We start from the raw sequence: 24,926 nt of genomic DNA, 5'->3' as shown, positions 1-24,926 counted from the left end.
CTTCTGTGTATTCTTGCCACCTCTTCTTAATATCTTCTGCTTCTGTTAGGTCCATACCATTTCTGTCCTTTATCGAGCCCATCTTTGCATGAAATGTATTTCATGACCAACAGAGGCACACAAATATTACAGGGCCACTATGGAAAGGGTGCCTGTTTACTTTTACGCAACTGGAATACCAAACGTGTGGTCTATAGTCCATGTGAAAGAACTGACTAAGATTTTACAATCTTATCACTGTGTTCTAAGAGTGAGAAGGTGAGAAATGAATCAGAAAAAAAAAAAAAAGTGAATGTATTCATCATAAATATTCAAGCTCCCTTATGACAAGAAAGTTATCTCAGGCCTGTCTATTAGACTGAATGTGCTGTTATAACAAACACTTACCTAAATCTCAGGGATTTAACCAGACTCACAGACATAGAGAACAGACTCCTCGGGAGTCTCTAACTTCATGGAATGCTCAAGTCTTCTTTCTTTCTGAGGAGCTTTCCTAGCAGAGTTCAGGGTTTCTCCACCTGTAAAGGAACCAGGCTCCAACGTGCTGGTCAGCTGTCAACTCTGATGGTGCCTACACATTTCCCAACCCAGGGACACCCTGCTTAGGCAGCTATGAGATTTGAGTGCGCCACAGTGTAAACAAGTTTTGATCTTTACCGAATGGTTTGTGATGCGGCATTACTCTCTGTTGCAGGACATGGTTTTGCTTGCGGGAATTCGATGGTGCTCTCTAGAAAGAATACCTGAGCTGTGCCATTCTGCTTTCACACTTCACAGGAACCATAAAGCAAGGTTGCTGGAGTTACTGCCACCCTTAGAAAAACAGGCGTGGGAATATTCTTGGCTTCAGATCTTGTTCGTTTTTGTTTAAACGAACTGCTCAAAAAAAATTTTTTTTTACTATGGCAAAATCTCCATATATTTTCCAACAGAGTTAGCCAAGAACACATCCTAAGTGGGAAGCATTACATTTGTTACCGTTTAGCACTGACATGACTTAAACACGCATGTGCTTGCCGTGCCCAGCAGTGTAAATTCATGCTCATGGCACTGGATGGAGTGTCTTGGGTTCTCTTCCGGCTCTCAAGCACTTTCTTCACGCTGTGACCTTGACTGAGTCACTCAGCATTTTTCCTCTGGGCTTTCATAATGAGGCGAGAGATGAACAGAGATGACATGTCTAAAATACACGTTCTTTGAGGAGAGGGAGGGTGTTATGCGAATTTAATAGTGAGGTGTGAATACTTGGCTTTGCATTTATATGCTGTATATCATTTACGGGAGATGTTAACTCCATCCTGATGGTTTTAAAGAATGAGATTAACTCTGACTCTTTTGCTAAAATACACGATCTTCTAACATAACGGCTCCCATTGCCTGCAGCCCCCAGAACTCTGCATTTAACTTCCTAGCATATGCTCATTTATTAAAAAGTAATGGGTTTTTTTTTCAAGTTCACTTAAACCTTCTGCCTTTGTGTTTGCCAACCAAGCTTCAGAATGCTCGTATTTCAACAGCTGATCTAATATTATTTACTTACTTAGGGATTCCTCAAGCTGCTATTTTCCTTATCTCCTCTGGTCTTCACTTATAATCTCTGGACTCATTACATTAGAAATTCACAGTTGAGCAATACATCCCAGGAAAGAAGAGCTTAGGGACTTGTTTCCTGGAAATATTAACAGATCCTTGGTAAAGAAAGACTTTTCCACTAAAACTGATTAGTAAAATCAAGACCAGGAGATATTTTTGGCTCTGTTTTTCAGTGCACTGGGTAATGTTTTATTTCCAAGCATATTGATTAAATTTTACTGGTTTTTGTAGCCCAAAGATGCAGACTTGGTACTGTATTTTTTAAATGACCTCTCTTTGTTAGCTCAAGCCTGACATTTCCATCATATAACAGGTCTCAAAATATCTAGGATAGCACCAACATCAAAATATTTGATTGAGTCATAGGGATTAGTCAAAGAATGTGACCAATGAGTAAAGAAAACAACACTCAATTTACACTGCATCCTTATGTAACAAAATTGAGCAAATGAGATGTGAGAAGTGAGTTGGAACCACATCATGGGAAATACTGAGGACCAGGGTGACGAGTTTGGAATGTGTTATGTAGAAGGAGATCCTTTAGAAGCCTTGAGGAAGACAGACTATATTGTCTCATCTGCAAAATAACCTTGCCAGTATTAAGAATGGATTGAAAGTATAATATAGAGGAGGAAAGAAGACCATTAAGGAGCCATATTTTAAATGAGATCAAAGCTAGTCCAGTGACCCAGAGAACAAAGAGAAAGGGAGAGACTAAGAGATATTTCAAAGGTAAAATGATCATATCTTAGTGACCAACCAAGTGGAGATGATAGGGATTTAAATGGTGAAAATGATAGAGACAAATGATCAATTAATGCATGTGAGTGGTATTAATGGAAAAACCAGTACTTTGAGGTCCCTTCTCTCTCCAATACTTTTTGATGGCACATTCAGTCTGAATTTATGGGATCTTTGACAATCTCTGCCTTTTTCATTTATCATATAACTTTGGCCTCCGTGACTATACTGCTGATCAGCTGATGCTGAAGGAAAGACAGAGCCACAGGAGATTTTGAAAAACCTAGTTCTTCCCTTATCTTCATTGCCTCAAGGCTGAACAAGGACAGGGCACCAGTGTACAAAGAACATAGAGTCACTGAAAACACTCTGCCTTTTCTCCACAGCCTCTGAGCATTGGTATACTGGTGGAGACCTGCAGAACCTCAGGACCATAAAGGGAGACTTCTCAGGCAGATGTACGGTTGCAAAAGAGCCTTCCAGAACGCTGAGCTTTACAGGTAAACTTAGATACATTATTGATTGCTGTTTGAATCCATATATCACTAGGTTAGCTTGACATGACATTTATAAATAATAAGAACTTTACAGTTTACCCTCAACTAGTATTGGAGAAATCTTCAGGGATGCAAAATTCAAAGCTAGCCAGTCCAAATCCAAGTCTGTGTTCTGGGCTGCCTTTCCACAGCTGAACTTGCTAATGGTATCATTTTCAAGGGCACTAACTGACTAGAGTTCCAATTTTAAAAAAAGATCTGCTATTGATAAAGTCACTTGTCAGAAATGAGTTTATGGTGTGCCAAAACTAATAGCTGTTCTACATCATGAGAACTTAAAGTCACACACACACACAAATGGACAGTGAGTGACAGAGAAAAAGAGAGAGATGTGCCCCCTCTATGAAAGTGAAAGAAAGTTAGTCGCTCAGTCATGTCTGACTCTTTGCGATACATTGCTTATATATGGAGAAGGCAACGGCACCCCACTCCAGTACTCTTGCCTGGAAAATCCCATGGACGGAGGAGCCTGGTAGGCTGCAGTCCATGGGGTCGCTCAGAGTCGGACTCGACTGAGCGACTTCACTTTCACTTTTCACTTTCATCCATTGGAGAAGGAAATGGCAACCCACTCCAGTGTTCTTGCCTGGAGAATCCCAGGGACAGAGGAGCCTAGTGGGCTGCCATCTATGGGGTCGAACAGAGTCGGACACGACTGAATCGATTTATCAGCAGCAGCAGCAGCAGCAGCTTATATATAGTTCTGATTTTTGTAAGTTAAGTGTAATGCTAGATTCCCCAGAGACTTTCAGTACTGTTTAAAAGAATACTGAAATGGGTCCTTTTATAAAATGAAAAGTTTTAATGTAGCCATTTTATTATTTATTGTTCATTATTTCAGATACGATATAGCTGTGTAGTCCTAAAGCTTTATCCCTATGCATTCTGTATCCAAAAAAACAAGTGTGATCAGTTGTGGCTCCAGAAAAGAATACACAGCCAAATTTTTAAATATGGTATCTGAAACTAAATGTTGTTTTAAACTTTAAGCCAACCCAAACATGAACGATGAACACTGGCTTAGACCTGGGAACATGACTGAGGTGCACCCAGTAACCTGGCAGGGGGTAGGATTTTTGTTTTCTAAATTCTTCATCCAGATGAACAACCTCCCAAATGACATTTCTGAGTTCTGATGTGGTTGAATGTATTTGAGGGCAGCTACCCTTGAGGCTCATAAAAGAGGCAGTTAGCCTCTGACCAACTCTGACTAATACATATGGGGAGAACCCCAGAAAATAAACATACTTCAAGCTGTTTGCCCAGTAATGAATATTTGACTTACCCCCAGCCTTCTCTAATGCCAGCATAAGTGGTATTTGAAGAGCAAAGCACATTCCATTTTGATTCCAACGTTTGGTCTTATACCTTTTGACTAATGTTCCAAATTTTAGGGAGCAGCTTTACCATAGAGATCTTCCCCAGAAGCTCTTGAGTTGGCCATTATTCCACCAAGGCAGCAAGTATTTCAATCTGCACAGAAAGCACAAAGGTTGCTGAGGTCAGCTAAGAGGAGGAAAGAGTTATACTGTATGAGCTGGAAACCAATAGCTGGAACCAACAGCTTAAAAGAGCAGTGGCTTCCTTTTTCCCTTGCTCTGTGTGTGTGTGTGTGTGTGTGTGTGTGTGTGTGTGCATGCACGCCCATGCGCATGTTAGTTGCTCAGTCATGTCTGATTCTTTGTGACCCCGTAGACTGTAGCCTGCCAGGCTCCTCTGTCCATGGGATTCTCCAGGTAAGAATACTGGAGCGGGTTGCCATTTCCTTCTCCAGGGCATCTTCCCTACCCTGGGGTCAAATCCAGGTCTTCTATATTGGCAGGCAGAAGACTGAGCCAAGAGGGAAGCCCACCTTTGCTCCATGCATGTGTGGGTGCTAAGTTGCTTCAGTTGTATCTGACTCTTCGCAGTCCTATGTACTGTAACCCACCAGGTTCCTCTGTCCATGAAATTCTCCAGGCAAGAATTCAGGAGTGGGTTGCCATGCTCTTCTGCAGGGAATCTTCCCAACCCAGGGATTGAACCCACCTCTATTGCATTGCAGGCAGATTCTTTATTGTTGAGCCACCAGGGAAACCCTGAGAAAAGCATGGGACATGCATAAACTTAAATGGAATATAAATAAAAGCAATGGTGTTGAAAAATATCTAATGTCATGGAAAGATGGTAAGTGAAATAAAGAAAAATACTTAAGCAAAAAAAAAAAAAAAAAGCTACCCCATACAGATGGTTTCATTCATTTTTATAGAATGAAATTAATCTATAGTTTGATATGTCTGTATATCTGTACCTATCTCTATAGCTATTCAATATTTACATATTTGCCTAGGTGGAAAAGTCTACCCAAAATTTTGAGCAATTATTTGAGGTTGAAGATTACTGGTGAATTTTTTTAGATTAATACATAGATTTTAATGTATCTGAAATGACTAAGTATATACTATACCAAACACATACATAACTTAAAAATTAAACCTTTCTCTTACAAGCTGAATCAGATAGCTTTTTAGCCAGCTGGTTGACCTACCCAAAACACAAGAAACTGTTTCTTCTAGATCAAAAGATATTCTCATTCTCTTGGGACTCAACTCAGTTCCCGCATGACAACATCAATCCCACGCAGCCTGCCCTAATTCTGAGAAATCCAATATCTTTAGCACAGAGGCCCAGTAGCCATTAAACCAAGTTACAAGAGAAGAACTTCACTGACTTTCTACAATAAGCAATAATAAATTGTTACTCAATGTCATCTCTGAGAAATTTTTTGACATGGTGCAGCCTGAGACTTCCATATGTCAATGTTGGGTTTGGTTTAAATTTCAGATAGCTAAAAATAAGTCTTTCTCCTCCTTTTGGTTTTAAAGTGTAAGCAGATCTAGCTTTTGATGTACAAAGCTTATAAACGAAACAATTTGCTATCCCCACCCAAAGACAGCTAATGCAACTCCAGAAAGAAGGGTCTATCTTTAACAGTTTACTCTACGTTCTAACTGTGGTTTCCGTAAGAACACACTGTATACAAACTTTGTTCCTAAGGTTATTTCTCTTGGTGCCAAATTGACTTCAATTCACAAAAATCATGTGGTGCATTCCCATGTAACTTGGATGTTTTTGTTCTAAAGAAAACAGAGGGTTTCTTTCCCTTCGGCAACTATTCCTGTTTATGGAAGATCCACTTCCACCCTGGGGATCATACTTAGAATCAGTCAGCAAATGTGGGCTTTATTCTTAGAAGACCTTAGCAAAGCCTTTGACCCCAACTCAGACTATGTCCCATCAGCAGCAGACTGCTGGGGTGTCTTATAACATCATGGTGAAAACATACATGCTTTCCTACCAAAATCTAGGGTACCACAATCCCTGGGTTCCAATGTTGTCTCATCTTTACTATCTGCTTTATCAGGTTTAACCATGGGCCATATTTAACCTCAATGTGTCCCAATTTGTAAAATGAGGATAATAGTATTACCTGCTTCTTAGGACTGTTGTGAGGTTTTAGTGAATGAAACATACAAAGCGTTTAGAACACATACATTTGGTATGTGCTAGTAATAGCACTTGTAAGAGAACCATGTAAAGGAGACAGCATTTCTAAGCAGTGTTTAGGATATTATCAGTGAAAGAAAGAGAGAGGGAGGAAGGGAAGGAGAGAGGGAAAAGAAGAAAGGAAGGAAGGAAGGCAGAGAGAATAAGGGAGGGAAGGAGGGAAGGAAGGAGAAAGGAGGAGAGAAGAGAGAAAAGGAAGGGAAACAAAAGAGAAAAAAGGAAAGGAAAGAAAGCTTGCTTAATAGAATCATGACCATTTATAAAGTGTTCAAGAAGTTAAAGTTCTGTTAACGAGCCAAGCACCCTTCTGCCTCTGGCCCTTTGAGTTGGCTTTTCCCCTTAACCAGCTGCCTCCTCTTTGAAATAGCTGCACGGTCCATTCCCTTACTTCCTCCAGGACTTTGTGGGAATAACAACTTCTCAGCAAAGCCCACCCTGCTCACCCATTTTAAAATTAGGCCCCCACCCCGAGTCCAACACTCTGCATCCCTCTGTTTTCTTTTCTCTACTGCATGTTTAACGTTCTACATATCAATATTTTATTGTGTTTACTCTTCTGTTAAGTCCCAAGAGGGCAGAGATTTTTGTCTGTTTCTTGCTGCTGTGTCTTCAGCATCTACATAGTACCTGACTCAGCTGATGCTCTATAAATATTTGTTTAGTGCCGAGAAGACCACCTACCTTAAAGAGAGGAAACTTCTTCTAAAAAGGAGGGTAATAAGAGAACAGACTCTGTATGATTTCAAAAGCTTTAGACCATGAAATGTTTGTACCTTGTTTGATGTCTCTGGATATGTCCCAGTGTCTCCTAGTTTGTAGTCTATGGGAACTTGAATAGAACTTGTAATCCTACTGTTGTATGAAAATTGTATAAATCTTAATTATGTTGAATTGGTTCATGGTGCTCTTCAGCTCTACTAGATCCTTCTACTTCTCTGTATATTCATTCCATTAATTTTTGAGAGTTTGATACTGAAACTACAACTAAAAATCTTAATGGATCTACTTTAAAAGTAGTTGTAATATATAGTGTAATTATATGCAACTTTGTTCTGTGTTTTCCAATTCTCCTGTAAGTGTGTTATCATACTTTCATATTTGAAAACAAAGAAGAAAACGATAAAAAGGAGGAGTGGGTATGGTAAACTTCAACTCAGAGTTCCCAAGCAATCTGTGGAAAATCACAGGGGGAGTCCTAAACCTTGGGGGTCTCTCCTGTCATAAAGGCCCTGATGGAGGCTCTAAAGGAACCAAGTTAAGTAGAACCACGAGCTGGGTGTCAGGGGACCACACTCCAGTCCCACTGTTGCCCCACACCAGCAAGTCACTCGTTTCCCTTGAATCTAAAACGAGAACCAAGTGATTGGTCAAAGCTCATTTGGATGTAAAACGGCCTGTTTCTGTGAGTAGAGGTGATTGGATCAGCATTTATTTAATGGCCATATGCTCAGACTACTTCAGTCGCCCTTATCAAAGCCTGACTGGAGTCAGCAACGCCAGTTACATTTTCCATTTCACTTGTGGCTACAGCATCCGGGTGATGTATGTAGAGAGAATGCTCCAAGAATCCCAAGAGATGTTAATTATTGTTTTGTGTAAGCTCTCTCAGGAAAACCATAACAGAACTTTTTCAGTTTGATTCAGTGACTGACAAATTTAGAAATAAAATATCCTTTGCATTTCTCTTCGTTTAAAAACAATTGGATAAAATTTTCTATGAGAAAAGAAAAATGGCCTCTCTTCCTTTCCCTGACAGAAGCAAAGTATTAGTTTATAGGCAATAGTGGCAGAAAGGGATCTGATGACACTTAGCATAAAAAAATTCTCTGGGCAGAGAGAGAAGGTCATGTTGCCTCCAGCTTTCAACTGCTGAGGCAATATTAGCGTTTCCACTTCCTGTCTGGGTTTTCTGGTCTGTTCTGGGAAATGGAAGGCCCACAGGAGATCTAGATTTTATCTTCTCTCCTCATCTGCCCCTTGAGATAGAGATAAGATTTGGCTTGAATCTCTAGTGCAGAAGCTCTTCAGATTTCTGTGAATTCTTGGGTTGGGCATGCCTACAGTTACTTTTATTTCTTAGGGTTCAGTCTCAGCTGCTATAATAAAAAGATTCAGAACAGCAGGGGCTTAAACAAAGTAGAAGTTTATTCTCTCTCAAGCAGTGATCCAGGGGTTGCCAGAGTAAGGGAGGTAAAGACACTCTGCCATTTTCAAAGCATGCGCTTGAGCTCAAGGGGACTGGTCCAGATCTTGCTACCACATCTGCATCCCAGGCAGCAGGAAGAGGGAGACGACGTGCAGAGTTCACACTCATGCCCTACAAAGGCATGATGCAGAAGTGGTGCACTTCATATCTGTTCATATCTCATTACCTAGAAATTACGGCATTGCACAACTGGCTTCAAATGCAAAAGAGGCTCGGAATTGCATTTGTTACCTAGGCTGTCATAGGTCTCACTCCAGAAAGGACATTCTATTAGTCAAGTGAGGAGAGAATGGTTGATGGCCAGCAGTCTCTGCCACGGTCCCCATCTCCAACCACTCCAACATTCACTCACACCCTTCATCCCACAAATACCACGGGACATATTGCCCCACCCCTGAGGGATTCAGTCTAATGTCCCATCTGGTTGCTGTTTCTAGCTTCAAGTTTGGGCTCTGTCCAACGAGGAGAGATCTTTCCTGTGGTCTAGATACAGCTCCTTGGGGCTCACTACTAAAGTCCTGTCTGCCTCTTTCACACACACACACACACACACACACACACACACACCCCATGGACAGTGGCAGAGTAGAAACTAACAGATGGCAGTTTAAAACTCCCATGAGGAAAAGGGAAGATGGGAAAACACAGCAGCCACTTGTCCACAGCAATGACCCAAGTTCCCCTCCCCGGACTGAACAAATATCCTTGGTGTGATCCTGCTCCTGCCCACTGTGAAGTTCTTCCTTCTTTCTTATACTGAAATGAGTAGCAAAGAGCAGACCTTCCTTGGGAGCTGTACAGCTTTAGTAACTCACTTCCTGCTTGGGACATATCTAGGGGATTAGGGTTGTTCGGGGGAAGGAAAGAATTATAGGCTTCTGGCTACTTGGTTGTAGCTGATTCCATGTATATGTAACTATGGCCAAAGAGCTCATTCAGACTTGTGTTTTTTTAACTGATCTTATATTTACTCACCTTTGTGTTCCCCTCCCCACTCTCTCTCTCTAATTTTGGCTCCCTTGAAATGATCTGCAACAAGAGGTTTCAGTGGAATAGCAAAACCCTTCATCAGATTTTGGCTTCTGAATCAGCTCCCATATCTGGACAAGAAGTCTTACTGGGACACAGTTGGGAAGTCTGAGGGCTATAATATTATCACCTGCTAAGGCTGCCCCTTAAAACATGAGTCACCTTTTGTAATTCATTCGCCTGAGGTCATCAGTCTAGAAGTAGCAAAATGTTTGTTGATTACATCAACATTCTGTGTTTTCCCAACCAGTTTCACTAAAATTTCTGGATTTCATACCATCCAGTTTATCTTCCCAAGACTTCACTGTAGACAATTTTCCCGAATAGTTTGCCATCACATAGCCAGAATCCCCAGATTTCTAGTTTGCAATGTTTTTCCTTGTTTCCCACTACCAGATCACCAAACCACTTATTTTTGGCTTTGTTATGATAGCACCCCACTTCTGATTGCAAATTCTGTGTCCGGTAGGCTATAACACAAGCTGCTATCACAATAAAACCCAAAGTACAGTGACCTAAACAGGACACATTTGTCATATTTTAACAATTTTAAAATATTGTTTTCACTTTTAAGCAATTCTGAAATGGGAATGTGCCTTATCATTAATTGTATCTTCAGGTTATGTCATTGCTTGATTGACTATGTGTGCTTTTCCTCTTGAGGCTATATGAAATAATAGGGTTCTTGCAACTGATGGCATCTCAGATTGGATCTCTCTCTCTCACAGAACAGTCCAAACATTGACAATCCAAGATGAATAGAGCAGTTCTATCATCCTTAATGTGAGACTCCCCTATTTAGATTCAAGGTGGCTACTCCAATTCCTCCATCACTTACTGGCCAACAAAAATGAGGAAGGACTTATGGAAGTTCATGTTCATTTCTTTTAAAGACACAACTTAGGAATACTACATATTATTTCTACCCCAGCCATTAGCCATCCATTAATCATACGTTCAGTCATAACTTCAAACAAAAAAGTCTTAGAAAGTAGTCTCTATCTGGACAAGAATGCGCCCAGCTAAAACTCAGTTGGTTTTTTAATGAAAGGAAAGAGAAAGAATGGATATCAGGAATGAATTAACTGCCTTTCCCACACCTCTACTTCCAAATTCCTGTTTCCGCAGTTTATCTCCCAACTCATTGTTTATCAACCCCAATCAGTACCTTGATCCCCCAAATTCCCTCCCTCAGGTACTTTGTATTTGAGAGGTTGACTTTATGAAGCCATGGCTTTGGGGAGGCAAGATTGCCATCACAACAATGACAGCAACTTCAAGCTAGATAGTGGACATCCCTCTTCTTGTCTTCCTGCAACCCAACCGACTGTAGGCTGGTGCCTTTTCCAGGCTGACCGTCTCCTCTCTCCTCACCCTCTGTGCTCTCTCTTCTGACACCACTCTCTCATATGTCAATCCATGTCCAGTGTAAGGCAAGTCTGCTCTCCCTTCCCTTCCCCTCAGCCCTCTGAACCTGTGCCTTCTGAGCCTCCCTTTTATCACTAACAGCATCAAGGATTTTTCCTAAATAGACACCTTTCCCCAAAAGAATTCCGATGGAGTCACCTGTAAAGACAATAACACTACCATAGTGCTTCAAAAAGCCTGTTGGGAACCCAGGGAAGGATATCAAAGTCAAGGCCAGATGCTTGAAATTCTACCAGATGTCACCTGACACAAATCTAACATGGAAAAAGTGGGATTCAGGAAATCCACAGAGCTGAGCATTCTCCTAAAACATTGTGTGTCGTTTTGAGAACAAGTCCACAAAATGATATGTATTTTCTGCCTTGTTAGCCCTCTAACAATATCATGTTCTTTATTTGTTTGCCAGCTTCCACACATTGACGAGGGTATCTGCTCAGCTGTAAAAGCCATACAGTTCTTCCTTAGATGCTAGTAATGAGGTACTGATGTGCCCCAGCTCCAGAAGGCTGCCATTTATCCTTCCCCTGGTCTTTCTAGTGCCTGACTTCCCTGGTGGCTCAGAAGGTAAAGAATCTGCCTGCAATGTGGGAGATTCGGGTTCGATCCCTGGGTCAGGAAGTTCCTTTCTCCAGTTCCCCTGGAGAAAGGAAAGGCAACCCACTCTAGTATTCTTGCCTGAAGAATTCCATAGACAAAGGAACCCAGAGAGCTACAGTCCATACGATTGCAGAGTCAGACACAAGTGAGCAACGAACTTACACACATGCCAGCTATTTATAGTCTCTTTCCTGGTGCCTGAGTATCTTGGGTATCTGTTATTCATATTCTCTTTCCCCCCATTTTATTTGAACTGAAAACATGTCTGTCGGTGCTGGGATTAATATGCACAAGATTCATCCAGCGTGGGGCCTGATACCATCAATGCTTTCCATCCGGCTTTCCCAGCATCTGTAGCTCACTACCAGGCTTGGGAATTCCAAGTGGGACAGAACTCAGATCCTGCCAGCCTATGAGCACAGACATAGTGGGCTCTAGCAGCTTCCAACAGTGATGCGTAACACTGGGCATCCGAGAGGTGGTGAGAATCTGGCGGCCTCACGCCATTCATTGTCAGTCTCCAGGTTTGGGTCAGTTCCTGTAATGGCTGAATCACACTGGTAACATCCTCTTTTAATAAGAAGTAGACTTTTCACATTTTGCTCTCATGGAATTATATGTGAATACCTCATATGGTCAAGAGAAAGCAGTTCTGCATGCCTATATTTAAATGCTGCAAATAATTCCTGCTTGCTCTAATTCTATCCAGATGTGGATACTCCATGCCCATGTAAATGAGATGGCTGGCTTTCTTTTCGGCCTTGTCGAGAATCTGCATTCTGACTCGCACAGAAAAAAAAAAAAAAATGGAAAGAATGTGCGGCAACTACACACAAGACATGCTATTTTAATAGTACCAGCTCTGTTGAAGGGAAAATCAGTGCTTTTGTGCTGCAGACAACAGCATTTGCATTTTGAGGGGCTAGACATCACAGCTCAGTAAGGACCATGCCCCCCATGGCCTTTCATCCTGGGTGTCAGCTTTTTCTGTGGTTGGATTTCTCCTTTGGGTTCTAAGTATTTTTGACTAGGAGCCACATCTGTTCTCTGCCCCCAGCCTGGCTGCGGTGACTTTCTAAAAGGGAAGAATTATTTTGAGATAATGGGTCCTCTGTCGTGCCTACAGCATTTTTCCATTCTATGCCTCTCTCTCTCGAGCAGTGAGCTGCAGTCAGGCAACTGTGGGCACCCAAAACCCAGAACACAAAAAGCAATTCACACGGCCCATCGTGTTTTGTGTTCCACAGAGTGTCTCCTTTAAAACACAACTCACCAAAGGCCCATTTCACAAAACTGGGCTCTTACAAAATGGAAAAAATAAAGAAGGGAAAAAGGCATTTGTTCTCATTTTTTACATTCTTGAGTCATTTACTGATGGACCTTTGGATAAGCTGGTTCCATAACTGACAGAATTGAATCAATCTTCAATCCACCTTCGCCCCAATCTCATCCTTCCTGCTTTGAGACAGCAGGGGGAAGAAAACCCACAGATGGTGGAGGTGCCTGGAGGCACCAGGAGTAACCACCCTGCCTTTCCTCAAGATGGCCTCGAAGCAGCTCCACAAGGCTCGTCCAGCTCTGCTGGAAACCCAGCCCCTTACCACCATCTCAGATGCCACCGCAGTCAGTCTATGACTTTTGACATGTGTATTCATTTACCCTGAACTAAATGTGAGCTGAGAGATGAAATTCAGAATAAATGGAATCAATCACCACTGGGACTATCATTAACCATAAATTCCTTAGAACAATAAAACCACATTACACTGACCAAGTTTGCTATGCTAAGTCACTTCAGTCGTGTCCGACTCTGTGCGACCCCATAGACGGCAGCCCACCAGGCTCCCCCGTCCCGGGATTCTCCAGGCAAGAACACTGGAGTGGGTTGCCATTTCCTTCTCCGCAGTTTACAGAGTGCTTTCTAGGCAACCTCGTGCTTGATCCTCATGGGCGTTGTCTGAGGCAGGCAGGGCAAACTTACTACTCAGGTGTTCCAGGTGAGAAACAGAAAACACAGGGAAGCGTGTTAACCCCCCAGGGTATCAGAACTCACAAGAGAAAGAGATGAACTCAGCCCAGGGCTTCTGTTTTCCTGCTCCCAACTATTTTCACCACATTTTAAACAGACACCCCTCCCAGAGTCACTGTCTCTACCTTCCAATTGTCTACCTCGGGAGTGTCCCAAAGAGGGCCGTTTACTGGGAACAGGGCACCCAGCTGTCCCAGTTCGCCTGGAGTCCCAGTGCTAAAAGCAGGACTGTCCTGAACAAACCAGGACAGTTGGTGGTCACCACAGGCAGGCCCTCCAGCCCAGGTGGGGCTCGTAATAGCCACACTTCCCCCGCCCCCGATCAGCAGATGCCATTCTCAGACCAAGTATGCTTCTTCCCGGGATGCCTCTAGCACATGCTTCCAGATGATGGAGAAATCCAAAGGGCCCGGGCTTTTGAGGAAACATGCAGGAATCCTTCAGCAGCCCTGTCCTCTGAAGCACCAATGCTAGACTATTCACAGAGCAGTGACTCGGCTCCTCAGAGTGTGTCCATCACAAATAACGCTGAACCCATTTTTTCTGTGCTGTCAGAGAACTTCCCTCCCACCTGGCTGGACTGAAGCCCTGGGACAATGTACGACCACTGGGCAGATTGAGTAGGAAGTGAAAAAATAAAAAATAATAAGACATACATTTGTGAATTCCACCCCCCCGACCCCGCAATACCCTGAGCATCTGGTAGCTGAGTTACTCTACCAAAGAGAGGACTGATGCTAACATTTTTGTGTAACGTCTGGACTCAAAACAGAACAAGCCCTCTATGCTCTAGGCTCTTGATGCTAAAGCTAGCCTGATGTCAAGCCAAGTGTGACAATGGGTATCAAAATCCCTTAAAAATGCTTCAAAGAATTTTAGCTTAAGAAAACAATCAGGGACATGTAAATTAATATGCATATTGTTAAGATCATCAGAGCAGGAAAATCCTCTTGCCATGCTACATTTGCTGCTGAGGGTTCAGGAAGGTCTGAGTATGTTTGGAGCACCCATAGGGCTGGCTGCAAGAGAACCGGAGTTGTGTTTCCTGTTGGGGATCAGAAATAGCCAGTAATTGGGAGATTGGGATTGACACATTTACACTATTGATACTATGTACAAAATAGATAACTAATGAGAACATATTGTATAGAGAAGGAAAGTCTATTCAGTGCTCTGTGGTGACCTAAATGGGAAGGAAATTCAAAAACACAAGGATTGGAAATTCAAAAACACAAGGATTGGAACATGTATATGCATATGCATATGTACATGTATATGCATATGTATACGCTTATGTATATGTATAGGTAGGCTGCAGTCCATGGGGTCGCTAAGAGTCGGACACGACTGAGCGACTTCACTTTCACTTTTCACTTTCCTGCATTGGAGAAGGAAATGACAACCCACTCCAGTGTTCTTGCCTGGAGAATCCCAGGGACGGGGGAGCCTGGTGGGCTGCCGTCTATGGGGTCGCACAGAGTCGGACACGACTGAAGCGACTTGGCGGCAGCAGCAGCGTGTATATGTATATGTATTGTGGGCTTCCCTGGTGGCTCAGTGGTAAAGAACTCGCCTGCCAATGCAGGAGATATAGGTTCAATCCCTGGGTTGGGAAAATCCCCTGGAGGAGAAAATAGCAACCCACTCCAGTATTCTTGCCCAGAAAATCCCATAAACAGAGGAGCCTGGAAAGCTACAGTCCATGAAGTCACAAAGAGTCAGACACGACCTAGCAACTGAGCACAAATACATATGTGTATATCTATATGTATAACTGATTCACTTTGCTTCACAGCAGAAACTAACACAACATTGTAAAGCAACCATATGCCAATAAAAATTAATAAAAGAAAGAAAGAAGGCAAGCGAAGCTTGTATGGGGCACTGGTTGAGTACATGTATATTAATACAGCACACAGAGAAATGCATACAGATGTCCCAGACCTTACCAGACAAATAAAAGTAATCATCATCACCATCATCATCTTCAAATGTATCTCTCTAACTCCCCTTTTAGAGTCTAATTTCCTTGGGGAAAGAAATCTTTATCTGTCTTGTTCACCTTGATACCTTAGCACTTAGAAGAATATCTGGCTTATAGTACGCACTTGGTAAATATTTATCAGGTAATTGATGGCTGTCACAACACAGATTCTTATCAGGATAATTCCTAGAAATTAGGCCATTTCAAAATATTCCTCCATAATTTTAGAAAGTTTTCCAAAGATTGTCTTATGTATCCCACCATCAGCATCTCCCAGCATTCAGCATGCTGGTCCCCTTGTCAATGTCCTCTGACCACAAAACTTCAGCCGTCACCGTTGCTTTCAGTCAAAACCTCATCACCTATGCCCTGGATTGACTTCCAATAGTTAAACAGCCAAACTACTGCCAGGTTTAAGTCAGAGGTTGAAAAAATGTCCTCCTCTCCAATTCTGGACCTTCCTTTGTCACTAGGGCCCAGAGGAGCTCTGTTTGGGCCAGAGACTGACTGTCTCTCTTGACTTCTGTGATTTTCTGATTTGGGGCCCTCATTCTTCTAACCATAAATGTTCAAATCCAATAAAAGACTTAGGCAGGGATAAAATACTATATTGCTCATCCCAGCCTTTCTGCTTTCCTCATTGGTCCAAACTCCCCCCATCTCTACCATGATAAAACAAAACTCCCCTTGCATTATAATGTGCAAATTGACTCCAAGGAAAGGGAGAGATGCGGCCACATTTTTAGCACTTACTGCATCTGGTCCTCAGCTCAGCCAGTCCAACAAAACTCAAGGTGGAATGGAGAGTTAGGGACAGCAGAGTTCCAAGGGCTCATAAACAACAGTCCTCTTTTCCTGCTCAACCTAAAAGACAAAGGCGAATGAAGACTCGATTCTCACTTTTCTTGATGCAAGGCTGAGCAAAAGCTAATTCTCGTATATTGTGGTTTACATCAGCTGGTAAACAAATTTCCTAATCCTGGACTCCTAACCAGTATGATTTAACCATCCAGCCTCCCCAGCGAGCTCCCACAGACTTACCCCTGAGCTTGCAGCATGACTGAGAGCAAGTGGGGCCACACGTTCCTGGCAGGGCACACTCCAACAGAAGGAGGAGCTGGGCGCTTCATACCTAATTCCTCTCCCAAACTTGCCAGTCCAGAGACATCCCCTCTCCCCAGGAGTCAAGCTGGGGATAGGAATGAGAGTCTAGGAGTGTTATAGCCAGAGGTGGGGGCAGGGTGGGGAGCTGTTCCTCACCATGCAAAGCAATGCCAATAATAGGAAATAAATTTCTCCCGACAACAGAAATATAGAGCTGTAGGAAATGTAAAAACTCTAGGTCAACTGTTTTGATTCCCAGGTCATGAAATTATGAGTGATTTTTAGTTTCCTCCATGAATGCATTCTGTGTGTGTGTGTGTGTGTGTATGAAAATGTGTGTGCATATACATTTTCTATACATATGCAATTTGTTTGAAAAATTGGAAAAGAAAAATAAAGAAAATTGGGAAAGAAAAGGAATCATTCAAGGTTATAGTTCAAATAAAATGAAGGAAAGAAAAAGAAAGAAAATCTCACTTCCAGACAGTAACTGAGATGACCATGAGATTTTCTTTCTCTTTTCTTGATTTTATTTGAAATATAACCTTGAATAATTAACTCAGCTACTGTCTAAAAGAAACATGGACCTTGACAACTGATGGCATTGTATCTACATTGGTGGCCCACTCATATCATGGAAATGAACTTTAAGCCTCAGGCGCAGGGAAGAAAGATTGTTCAGAAAATTGCAGGCTAAAGACTAGACATCCAGCAAAACTATGTTCAGTGGTGCTCTCCAAAGACATGAAGAGGGCCCACGATCTCCTCTAACCAGTTGCTGAAGATTCCAAGAAAAAAAGACTGTAAACCCCTAGAGAGATGCTTCTTGGGTATGAGGATGTGAGGTTGTTCGTGCGGAGGGGCAGAAGGAACCTGAAACAGTGGAATCACAGAAGTTCTGAGCTGGGACAATCCCTGGGGAAGGGAGAGAACCTGGTGTTCAGCCATCTAAATTCACTGTTGAAGAAAGAGCAAATGGAATGCAAAGTGATACGAGGAGTCTTCCACAATTCTTTAGCAGCATCAAGGCGTCTTCCACTTTTCTTCCCGCTTTTTTCAGTGAGAAATGAAAAATGTCAGGTGGCCAAGAGTAGAAGAATTGACATGTTAAGAATCAAATTGTAAGAAAGTGTCTGGTCTTAAGAACACTCCTCTTCATAAAAGCAACCAGGTGGTCAATGCAGTTTGCAGGGCCCACACAAGAGAGCTGAAGAATAATGAGTTGCATCCTGTTTCCAAAATGTGGTCAGTGGGCTCTACATCCAAGGGATAGAAACAGGTCTGATGTGGGAGAAGAGGAGGGAAGAGTGGCTGAGAAAGATGGGGTTGAACAACATTTTAAATGATTTCTGATTGCTAATATGTTTGTGAATTTGTATCTCAAATAGCTTCAACCAATGAAACTTTCCATACCTTGTAGGACTAATGATGGATAGATATAATTTGGATAATGTTAGGATAGAAAGCCATGGCCTTAGGCAAAACCCTTAATTTATTTGCAGCAGAGGTGCAGCCTAAGTTGTCCATGGCTGTTGCCCTCAGTCCTGTACCGAGTCTTTCTTAAGATAGTTAGAAATTCTACTCGGGAATGTTCCTGAACAGTAATCTGCTATTTGAGAACCACATGTCTGTTTATTTTCATGTTGCTAATTTTCTTGCTTCATCATCTGTGATTCAAAAATTCTTTTTCTGCACTGTAAAAGATAATGAAATATCTTCCTTAAAACTCCAGCCTTATTTTGATCACAAGCTTCTCTTTTGATGGACTATGGCATGGTGCCAAAGAAAGCCAGGAAGAAGATCAGTAATGCCTGATAGAGGAACCTCGACAGGAAACAAATCAACCCACCTCAATCTGAACAGTATCTGGTCAATCACTTCTAAATGACAGCCCTGCAAGAAAGTACAAGCTATTGATTTTGGGGCTGCTTTTATATTAAAAAAAAAAAAAGTTCCTTTGTCAAATTGGAGTTTCAAAAGGCATCTGTGTCTGGGATAAAGCAGGTGCCTTTAGATATCACTTGGAAGAGAAGTAGGTGGCAGGGCTTCCCCAGGGCACAGCGGTAAAGAATCCACCTGCAATGCATGAGCCTCTGAAGACACAGGTTTGATCCTTAGGTCAGGAAGATCCCCTGGAGCAGGGCATGGCAACCCACTCCAGTATTCTTGCCTGAAGAATTTCATGGACAGAGGAGCCTGGCAAGGTTAGAGGCCATGGACTTGCAAAAAGTGGGACACAGCTAAAGCAACTTACCATGCATGCACTCAGGAGGCAAACTAAAGATTGTATATAAATATACAATCTTGTATGTGGATCTTGCTATACATAGGCTATTTTCTTAGCAGTTCCCAAATGTATAATAAAGAAATAAACTAAAATTTTATCTAAATTATTATCAGGATCTGCAGAGCCAATAGCTAAATCTAGATACCAATAAAAGTCAAAGCCAAAGAAATAATTGTTGCTGTTGTTTAGTTACTTAGTCATGTCCAACTCTTTGTGACCCCATAGACTATAGCCCTCCAGGCTCCTCTGTCTATGGGATTTCCCAGGCAAGAATACTGGAGTGGGTTACCATTTCCTGCTCCAGGGGTTCTTCCCAACCCAGGGATCGAACCCGAGGCTCCTGCTGCATCTCCTGCTTCATAGGCAGATTCTTTACCACTGAACCACCGAGGAAGCCAAAGAAATAATACATATACACAAACTTGGTCAAGAGAGTAAAGAATGAGTGTCACTGAACCCATGAATGACAGAATGTTTTTCTTTGTTTCAAACCTACCTCTAGGTATGGGAATATTCACGATGAATGTGACTAAAAATGTATGTAGAGCAGTCTTGCTGAAGTTCTTAAGCCGTCCAAACCATCAGATGCATGTCACTTCTAGTGAAGGCAATTGAAAACTTAGAATATGCAGCCTTTGATACAAGATCCTTTTCTTCTGCAAGAAAATACCATAATGCCCACCCCTAGACTAGACGGTCAACTAGTGGTCCTACAGAGAGAAACCAAGGCCAGTGACTTCAGTAGCCACAAAGAGGTGTAATTATTGATTGTGTACAGTTTAGATTAAACTCTGGCACATCTGCAGTCGGGAGAACAAGTAGCAAACTATTTTAACATATGCCTCTAGCTTCACACTCGTTTTTAAAAATTTTTGTCTTGTGTTCTTTAAGTAACACATCGTGCTGTTCTCATGGTCATCAGGAAGAGAAAATTGGCCCTCGTGGTCTACAAGCCCTCTGTTTCATAAACAGGAGCCTGTCTTAGCAAGTGCTTTCTCAAGACAACATCATCAAAGAAATATTTATCCTTGAAAATACAAACATCAATAGAACATAATTAATTAATTTCTTAATTTTTGTCTCCCCTGCTGTGAAAATTAATCTGCATTTGCATTTTAGAAAGAGCTTTGATTTTGCCTGGGGCGGGGGCAGAATCGGCACTGCATAGAGGAGTGGAAGTGGTGGCTCTATAGAAATTATAGGCTGCAAAAGGAGCTATAAGGGAGGAGAGCTGGGAAGAGGAAACAAAGCAAGGTGGGACCGGGTCTCTGGGAGGAGGGGGAGGGCCAAGTCCAGCTAAGTTCCCCATTCTTCTACACCCGCTTCCCCATTCATTCTTCCCCATTCATTCCCCGCTACATACTTGGGTTCTAGGTGTTTCCTGAATTTCAAGCTCTGGTCCCTTCCTGCATTCATAGAAAAAAAAGATTTTTTTTTTAATTTACTAGGAAGTGACAATACTACTTCATAGCAGGTATTTCATACAAGATAAGATACACATGTAGAACTGAGAGTCAGACACACAAAGGAAAACAAGACAAAGAGAGAGGAAGCAGTGTGAGAAAACCTGCCCATACACAAAACCTTCTAAATTAAAAAAAAAAAAAAAATCAAGGGTAATGAAGACACACCTATGGCCAACAGGCACATGAAAGAACATTGTGTGTGAGCATGCTCAGTTTTGACTGTCTGCAACCCAATGACTGTATTCCACATGGGGAATTATTACAGAAATGCAAATCAAAACAACAATGAGGTACCCCTCAAAAACCCTACAAACCATAAACGCTGGAGAGGGTGTGGAGAAAAGGGAGCCCTGTTACCCTATTGGTGGGAATGTAAGCTGATCCAGTCATTCTGGAGAACAGTATGGAGATTCCTTAAGAAAGTAAAAAACAGACTTACTACATGATCCTGCAATCCCACTCTGGAGAATAGATCTGGAAAAAGATGAAAATTCTAATTCCAAAAGATACATGCACCACAATGCTTATATGAGCACTATTCACAATAGCTAAGAAATAGTAGTTACCTACATGTCATTGGAAGGACTGATGCTGAGGCTGAAACTCCAATATTTTGGCCTCCTCATGCGAAGAGTTGACTCATTGGAAAAGACTCTGATGCTGGGAGGGACTGGGGGCAGGAGGAGAAGGGGACGACAGAGGATGAGATGGCTGGATGGCATCACCGACTCAATGCACATGAGTTTGGGTGAACTCCGGGAGTTGGTGATGGACAGGGCGGCCTGGTGTGCTGCAGTTCAGGGGGTCGCAAAGAGTCAGACACGACTGAGTAACTGAATTGAACTGAACGGATGTGTCCATCAACAGAGGAATGAATAAACAAGATGTGTGTATACACCCACCGTGGAATATTACTCAGCTGCATAAAAGAATGAAATAATGTCATTTACAGCAACACTGATGGATCTAGAGATCATCACACTAAGTGAAGTAAGTCAGAGGAAGACAAATCCTATGTACTGATGGTATCACTTATGTGCGAATCTAAAAAAATAATAATATAAATCAATTGATTTACAAAACGGAAACAGACTCACAGATATAGAAAACAAACCTAAGGTTACCAGAGGGGGAAAGGGAAGAGAGGGACAGATTAGGAGTACAGGAGTAATAGACACATGCCACTGTATATAAAATAGATGAACATCGAGGATTTACTGTATAGCACAGAGATCAATATCCAATATCTTATAATAATCTATAAAGGGAAAGAATCTGAAGCTGTACACCAGAAACTAACAGAATAGTGTTAATCAAATACAGTTAAATTTTGTAAAATGTTTTAAAAACAATTTCCTCAAGGGCAACATACTATGTCCCTGTGAATAAATGCGGTTTTACTTCCCCCTCCACCTAAAAAAAAAAAAAAAAAAAAAAAAACAGGAAGGAAATGAACCTCCACAGCAAAGATGGGCAGAGGAGTGTTGGAGATCCAGCTGGATGGGTTGAGGAGGAGGAACTTCCCACAAGTCGCTGAGATCTCGAACTGGGGCGCTGAGACTGCAGAGCGCAGACCAAGCTTTGGCCATGATGGCTCAGGGCCCAGGAGCAAACATGGGAAAATGGGACCCAGCCGTGGACTGTTCTATGGGGAAGCTGGTGGCCTCACCTGGGGCTGTCTCATGCAGACACTTGATATGTTCACCTGTCTTGAGAGGAATGTGAAAAGGGCCCAGGTTTAGCAACTAAACACAAAGCCCCACAAGCATAATAAGACTAAAATTAGGGCATGGGAAAGAGAGCAGAAAAAGCAGGGAATAAACCTGATGGGAACAAAAAGAGCATTTACAGAGAAGGGACCCAAGTGTTCTCATGTATGGGCATCCTGGACATTTGAAGTCAGTTAGTCATTTCTGACTCATTAGAAAAGACACTGATGCTGGGAAAGATTGAAGGAAGGAGGAGAGAAGGGGATGACAGAGGACGAGATAGTTGGATGACATTAGCTACTCAACGAAAGTGAGTTTGAGCAAGCTCCAGGAGGTGGTGAAGGACATTGAAGCCTGGCTGCAGTCCATGGGGTCACAAAGAGTCAGACACAACTGAGTGACTGAACGACAACAAATCATTCCTGAAATTTCTGATCCTGTGGACTTCTCCAGAGGAAGACAGGACCTGTCCTCATCTGTAAGGGTAATAATCTCCTTTGCTGAGCATTTTATTTACTATGATCTGATGATAATATGTGATATGATATAAGTCTGTGCCTCCATCAAACTGCAGCATTCAAATTATGTAAGACTTTGGGGTAGAAGGACATGTCAAAAGCCACAATTGCTGTATTTACTCAACACAGATACATTTCAAAAGAAAATATAAGCAATGCCCTTGCATTTTGCAAAAGCAATCCCATTGAAACATAAAGAAGTTTACACAGTCTTTATCACGCTGCAAGATGTTTTCATTTTGTTTGGTTCATGTCCCAAACTGTATTTTGTTTTCAACTTCTGCTCATTCTCTTTTGTTTGTGAAGGGCTATGTCAGGCTGAGTCTCCTTTTCCTCAAACATCCTAGTTCCAAATGAATTATTGATTAGAGAAAAAGGAATGCTATCATGTGGGTGCCTGGCAGTCTTCCTTGGTTCCAGTTGTGTGCTTACCATCAGTTCTTCCTAATCTTTTTCTGAAAAGCAAACATATTAAGTTAAAGGAAGGAGGGAGCAGAGTGTGGAATGGTGGGTGTGGAAGGGAAATGGTGAAGGTATAGAGCTGCTGGCATCCTGTCAAGGCGGTGATATAAGAGGAATTGGCTGTGTTTTTCAGAAAGATCCGCTAGAATCAGCGGCTTCCATAGGTGATGGCTGGCAAAGTATTGATAGCATCAGAGGTTTTGAAGCATGGAAGTCAGAAAGGGCTAGAAGAGTAATCAAAAGAACAGCCCTTGACTGTAAACTTGACTGTGGCTCTTCTAAATAGAAAATCATGCCAAGAGTTTGGGATAGTCTGTGTAAGATATTGTAGGGGAAAAAAAAAAAGTAATATATGTTTATGAGTGGGATAAAGTTGGATAAATCTGAAATGCTCCCAGACTGAGTCACACACCACGGCAAAGATGACTAGAAATGACCATAGGAAAGAAACAGGAAGTAGCCTGGAAGAAATCTGAGACTGAGGAATTTTTCCTTGTGTAGGGCAAGCACACCCAAGGAAACAGATATTTTGCAATAAAGGGGAAGTCCAGAGATAAAATGAAATATTCACAAATCCTGAAACTATTCCAACAACCCTGAGAAGCCCTTATCAGCAGTACTTCTTACCTGAGCAGACCAGGCAGCAGTTTTCCATCTGAGATGGTGACCAGGGAAGGGGAAAGAAAAATAGCAGCCACTGGGGATCTGCGCAAGGTGTCATCTTGGTCATTTCGATTCTAGAAGTACAGTGGCTGATTTTCCTAATAATAACGAAGAAAATAGTTTGGCTGCTTCCTTTCCAAAGATCAGGGGAAGCATTTCTCCCCAGTAAGGAGTCAGGCCATTACAAGTGATATGTGAACTATCGTGATGTCGAAGACTCAAATTTCACCAGTGATCTCCAAGATCCTATAGACAAAGATGCCAGTGATCCAGAACCATCAGGAAAAGCAGCATAAAAAGTTTTTGTTGGAAAAGCTTCACAGGAAAAGCTGTGAAGTTTCCTAAGTCCACTTAGGAAGGGCCCAGCCAGGAAAGCCACATTAGGGAGACAAAGGTAGGAGGTAGACTCCAATGTGGTCCTATAAATTAATCCTAGACAGAGTATTAACCTCATGTATTTCTGAGACCTCTTCAGCTTGCAAAAAAATGCTTTTGTAGGCATTATCCCATATAATTTCTGAACTCAGAGGTCCTGTCTTCAAGATCAGGCCCCACCAGTTCTTAGCCATGGTGATCTTGGTCCATCACCTCTATTAATTAGTGTTCTTACCTGCAAAACAGGGATGATAAGGCTATTGACTTCCAACATTAATATAAAGATTAAGCGAGATAATATGCAGATGATACCTGAAAAAAAATAATAAGTTCTCAATATATTTGACCTACTTTTTAAAGTTATTATTAAACCTCACACTAACACTGTGAGGAGGCAGGGCAGATATTACCATCCTCATGTTACAATGAGGAAACATAGGTGCAGAAAATTACTTGCCTAACCCTATAATCATGTAGCCCCTCAAAGCAAGAGACTAGGAAGCATGTTGCACAATCAAGAATCAGAGTGCTCAGGGCTTTCCTGGTGGCGCAGTAGTAAAGAATCCACCTGCCAATGCAGGAGACACAGGTTCAATCCCTGATCCTGGAAGATTCCACATGCCTTGGAGCAG

General features: G+C 42.1%; 1 long non-coding RNA gene across 1 annotated transcript in view; it reads right to left on the bottom strand.

Annotated features, from left to right (window-relative positions):
* The window catches only part of LOC139179932 (uncharacterized), a 61,401-nt gene that overhangs the window by 16,940 nt on the left and 19,535 nt on the right, over positions 1-24,926 (bottom strand). The window contains exon 2 of the long non-coding RNA XR_011564229.1: positions 4,177-4,364. This is a non-coding gene — a long non-coding RNA (uncharacterized lncRNA). The remainder of the gene's footprint in view (positions 1-4,176; positions 4,365-24,926) is intronic.

This window comes from Bos indicus, chromosome 26, assembly GCF_029378745.1.
Source record: "Bos indicus isolate NIAB-ARS_2022 breed Sahiwal x Tharparkar chromosome 26, NIAB-ARS_B.indTharparkar_mat_pri_1.0, whole genome shotgun sequence".
NCBI classification, from domain to species: Eukaryota; Metazoa; Chordata; class Mammalia; order Artiodactyla; family Bovidae; genus Bos; species Bos indicus.
Note: the sequence above shows the minus strand (reverse complement) of the source record. Positions and strands in the feature narration are given on the sequence as shown.